The sequence below is a fragment of the Melanerpes formicivorus genome, unplaced genomic scaffold (assembly GCF_026170545.1).
Source record: "Melanerpes formicivorus ecotype bairdi unplaced genomic scaffold, bMelFor1.0.p_v2 SCAF_10, whole genome shotgun sequence".
NCBI lineage: Eukaryota > Metazoa > Chordata > Aves > Piciformes > Picidae > Melanerpes > Melanerpes formicivorus.
In genome coordinates, this window is record NW_027142362.1 from 11,707,266 (window position 1) to 11,713,273 (window position 6,008).

Consider the following 6,008-nt stretch of genomic DNA (forward strand, 5'->3'; position numbering starts at 1 on the left):
CTCCATAGACCGACTGGATCACAAATGGGAATGATCAGACTTCGAAAACTCTGATTAAGATTCATTGACTGGATAAAATTTTTAATTTCCCCCTGCCCCCCAGTTTCCTAATTATTCTGATAACAGTGGGTATTAGTGATCAAAGAATTAGTGAAACTGGCTTATTTGGAGGATCAAAATGATGTAACTGCAGACAAGGACTTTTACTATCTAATACTTTAGAGCAAAATGAATAGAACTTGCCAAGTCCCTGCTGTCTCATCATGAAGATTAATGTCTACTACTGGATAACTGTGCCACTCCTTGTAAAACAAAGAATACATAAATCAGATTTATTGTATTAGTTTAAGTATCATGGTTAATTGAGTAACTGACACTATACTAGGAAACCTTTTTCTCCCCTCATAGTCAAAGAAGAAACAGCACTATTAATTCCTTTAACTGCTAACCATGAATGCCACCTTCTGGCTATGTACTGGAACACCCTCAGAGGGCGATGGGGGAAAAACCACAGATTGCACTCTGTAGTTACCAGATAATCACTTCAATTAAATATATCCTAAAAATGCGTGAAATACAGATGTGCCTCCTGACCTACTTTCTAGCTTGTTTGTTGAAATGTTAAAGGCACTCACCCAGATACTTTTATACAGTTTAAAACAATATACACACCTGACATGGACTTTCTGTAGAAACAAACTGACAACTCTTGTGTGTAAAGGTAGCAGGCTGAACGAGTATCACAAATGACATTCTGACCTAACTGAAGCTGACAGGACTTTTACCACTGCCTTCAGTGGGGCCCAAAGTTTCAGCCTACATTTTTTGAGAGCTGCTCTTTTGAACCAGAATTTCAATTTTCAAAAGTTTTTTAAGGAACTGAGGCATATATTTGTCTGCAATTCAGTGGGCAAAGGATTTTAAACAGGAAAGTGGTCCTGCAAAACAATGATGGTAAAGATTTGCAAACTCAGGGACAATCTTCTCTACAATCTGACCAGATTAGCTGCTGCCTTTATTCCTTGAAATTCTCAGTCAATAGACTTACAGTTGTTTAGTGTTGCTCTCTCAGGTAAAAGAATGTTGTACATACCAGAACATGTTCCTGGAAGCGATCATATTACCATGGTGTAATGGACACCCAAATCAAAGCAAAATTCTGCTCTGGCTGCTCGGGTGATATACAGAGAGCAGGGGAAACAAGCCAGGGAATTTCTCTCACCTGGAGAAGCAAGTAAGAAGCATTTTTTGAGTTCATGAAGAAGAATATTTGGGCAGACAGTAGCTGAAATGCCCTGCAGTTAGAGATTGTTTTAACTCTATTACATTTAACTTAAGTCCTTTTTGGTTTTTTTTCCCCCTCCCCTCACCTAGCTATTCAGCTACATGATTTCTTACAGGCTGAAATTCTCAAATCATAGTTAAAACAAATTTCAGTGAGTCCAATCTTAAACTTAGGTATACATGACCAGTCAGCTTTTCTCAGGCTCTTTTTGCTTGTGCCTATCAGTTTCTTTACTGTATCATACGCAAGCTGAAAAATCACTTAACCTTAATGTAGTCACTGGGCCAGTTCTAATTTGACAGATATGCACTAATTTCAAAGATTCAGTGAAGCAGCATACATGGGAAGAAATTTAAAAATAGTGTCAGCTCTTTATATTCATCTCTGACTTGTTTAATATACATTTTCCTTGTAAATAAAAAAATTCTATGTGAAGATGCAGGAGGGAAATGATGAATTTTATTATTTTTCTATGTTAAACATAGTGGCTTTTGATATGCTGCAAATGTGTGGCTCTTCTGCAATAAATAAACATAGCACCAAGCTTTATCTTTGTTGTTGTTGTCATTGTTTTCACTCTTCTTTGGAGAAAATAAAATATGGGGATTCATTTGAGCTTACACTATACATCTGCTCTTCCTACAGTGTTGTACTTGTTTGCTTTTCCTGATAGGTCATCTTGCAAGTATGATCCAAGCACTGATACATGGAAAGCAGGTACCCACTTAATCTATCTATACAAATGTCTACAGAGTTTGTTATTTTTCTCAGCTGCTATCTGAGAAATCTGTAAGAAACCATTTATAATTTTGACATGTATACTAAATTTTGGCCTATCTACTAGGTAATGGAAAGCACATTTGTGAATCCTTCCTGGTGGTTTTGGTTTCTTTTGGGGTTTGGTTGGTTGGGTGGGTTTTTTTGTTTGTGTTGGTTTGGTTTTTTTCCCCCCTTCAACTTTGATTTAAAACATTACAAGGATTGTAAGAATCTTAAAGTACTATGCTTCTCCTTTGTAAGGGTGATAACAGCCAGGGTGCTACACAGACAATAGTGTGTCTTGGGTGACTGTGGTTTGTTGGGCTTTTTTAAGGGAGAGGAGGAGTTGAGGAGACAAGTGTGAAGGCAAAGAAAGAAAAATGCTCCAACCTGAGGGAAACTGTTCCAACGTTTTCTTTTCCATTAGTGATACTATCTCCAATCTGTAGATGGCAGTGATCTCCCACTGCCTGCTTCAGTAAGAAACGGGTGGTGGTACTGGGGAAATCCTAAAATTAAAACAGCTATGCAAAACAGATGTGGGGAAAACAGTTGTGAAGTTAGCTTAATTATATATATATATATATTTTTAATCTAAAACCTACTTAAAGAACATAGGAAGCTCTATCCATTATCATATTTCCATCATGTAAGGGGAAAATGCCATTCAGTATCTATACACTTGAGTACTGAATGATTTTGCTGACAAATTCCAGAATATTGTGGGGCATTCTGAAGATCTTGTATGTGCCTTTGGTATAGTTCATTCTTTTAAACATGTTTATTCAAGGAATATCTCCCTCCTTTGTCAATTGTTCAGCAGGTCTGTATTAGCTGTTTAATTTGGGGTGTTTTTTCTTTTGACACTGGCATTAGTTTTCACTTCCATTCAAACAAAATACAGAAAACAGAGTGTGTAAGGCCATCACAGTATAGTTTAGTGAAGGGTGAGATGTGAAGTCCACTGAAATCAAAGAAAGTATTTCTATTCGTTTCAGTGGACTTAGAATTTTGCCTCTCAAAATCTGCTTGGCTTGCTGACTGGCAGAGAATTTTCAAAGTGTAACACAAAGTCTAACCTATATTTTCTCGTCATTATTTTCAGTTGTGGTTTGGATTTTTTCTTAACAATCCTGTTTAGAGAATTTTAAGATCTGATGCTTTTCATGGAAATCAGACTATAAAAACAACACAATTTTTGAAGTTCTATTTTAAGTGTCACATAGGCTTCTAGCATCAGATTTTAAATAGTACCTAGACACACAAATGCAGGTGAGGTGCCTCATAGGATTTCAAGCAGCATCTAAACAGCATTTTAAGATTTGCTTCTGAAGATTATAAATGTCAAGGAGATTTGGGGTTGTGTGGAGAGGAAGATGTCTACAATGCATGTATATGCAAAGCCCACAAAGAGCACTACCTAAGCCAGTTAATTTCTTCATATCCATTGTTTTCAGTAGAAAGCATTTTCCAAAGAGCAAAAAAATACAAAACTATTCATCAGCTTCTCAGGCAACCCAGTTTAAATGGTATGAGTGACTCCAAGTTGAGACATTCCTCAGCAAATAGCGAGAAATTATCTGTGTCAGGTTCTTCCATTTAATATTAAGTCATTTTGTCTCCTTCTGCTGAAAGATGTTTTGAAACATCAGTACACCTAATTTGCAGTCACTGTTTTACTGCATTTGAGCAGAGGCTTGTCAATGGTATGACCAGTGACAACTTTGACATCTTCTAGGGCAGAAAGCCAGTATAAATTACTGTGCAGCACTTAAATCCTTTTTTGAAAGCTTAGCTGGGAGTTATCTCCTTTTGCACAGGAATGTATCATATCCAATATGTTCTGGAACAAAAAGGACATATTCATCCCAATAGCAAGCTTTCCACTCATTCCAGTAGAAAGATAAAACCATCTACCTGACGTCACTGTCATGAGTCCTTTCTGTACATGCATCCTACATTTTCTCCTCCAAATTTTGCCACCTTATTTTTGCAATGCCAAATAGCTTTTCCTTTTCCCTCACTAACCACAGCCTTTGAAAGCCAGCAGCATCATTTCTATCTAATCTGTCCACATTGCTTAACCTGCAGTTCTAAAAAAGGATTTGTGTTTTAATGAGCTAGTGTTTAACCTTTTATATTCCATTGCCAAGAAAAATAATCTATGAATCCTTTTCCAGTATCCAGTACTCAGTTTCATAATATACACTGTCCACCCAGGAAAAGGCAGCTAAGGATGGATGTATGGCCTTATTTTCTATTTACATATGTTCATATGTATGTATCTAGACTTGCTCTTTTCCCTCACACTACTGTCTGAGAAAATGGAACAGAGTGCAGAAAATGTTGGGGTTTTTTACCTCATATTGCCCTCCCTCCAAAAAAAGAGGACTATTGTGAGATATTCAATTAAATCTAGGTTTAATATATCCACTCATGCTCTAAATGCATGCAGTGAGGTCTCATCTTTGGGAGTTACTCTTGGCTACTTCACAAAAATGTCAGCATTAGAATTTTGCAAAAACCCCTCATTTTATTAAGCCATTGGCTCAGTTTGCTTTGCATTTACAAGGTTGTTTGCAACATGAACTCAAAGTGTGCTAGGGCTCTGCATAACTCTCCCATACCTTCCAGTTACACTGCCTGTCTTGCACTATTCTTGCTTCTTTCTGCTTTATTCTGTTCCCATTCTTCTGCTCCCTCTCTTCATCTTCCTAATTCATTCCACATGCCCTTGAATATGTACCATGTAAGCTGCTGTTTTGCATTCCACATTTGTTTATCCTGGGACTTATCAGAGTATCTGCGAATTTCATAACTTTCACAGATTTTTATCCTCTTGAAGCCTTTGTGAAACAAGGAAGTATATGTCAATTTACAGATGGGGAGTGGTCACACTATAGATTAAGTTAGGTGCTCAGGGCCCTACTTAGCCGTGGGAGCTGTATTCAAGTATTTCTTGGCTGCTGATCTCTTGTATAGATTGAACATTCCCGTCAAGCTACATCCCCTGCAATGCGCCATAGTCTCCTTTAGCAGTGAGGACAGGCCATCCCTAAAGCCTTTTTGGCTTCAGAGACTTCTGGGAGGTATGGACTGACTGGGAAAATTCTTTTTTTTTTCCTTAGAATGAGGACATGAGACACAAATGCAGAAATTTCAGAAAACCCCATTGCAACTTTTCAAACCCCAAATTTATGGATAGGTACGAAAAGGGAAGTATGTGGGAATGGGTTTGAGTGCCTGACCTACATTTCAATTCTACCACAAGAAATCAAAGCATCCTAAAAAATGAGAAAAGAATCAAATTAATGCAAAGCATACTTTACTCAAAAAACAGTTAACCACCTAAAAATGTTGGCTTCTGAGGAAAACTCTGTAATGGCCCTAGCTGCATCACAGATAGAAGAAAAGGAAAACCACGTAACTAAGATTTCACGACAGCAAATCCTTCCTCCTTATTTCAGAGCATCTGCTGTGAGGACAGCATTTTTTATTTATTATTTTTTTCCCCAGTAAAATTCACATACCTGTACATCAACAGTTAGAACAGTCTCTTAATGTTGGTTCTAAATTAATTTTTTTAGAGTTGTCAAAACACAGGAATGTGTATCCAAGTTTTACAACTCGAAGGGATGCCTTCCCAAGCCGTGAAAGAAGGCTCACATCAGGCCTGTGACTGGCAACGCATGAAATTTGCGTGCCAGATTATTAAGTATTCTAATTTAGCTCTGATGTGAAACTCAATGGTGAGCTCTACAAATAGGTCTGCTGATATGGAGGTAGCAACCTTTGAGGATGTCATGTGACTGGGCTGCCGGTGGGCTGTCTGCTCCACCAGGGTGCCACTTCCCTTTGATTTATCTTTGAGTCTAAGGATTATTTTTAATTCCAGTGTAGTATGACAATCCTATTTCAAATTCATTATTAGAGCTATCTATGCTCTCTGGCCACAGTGGATAAC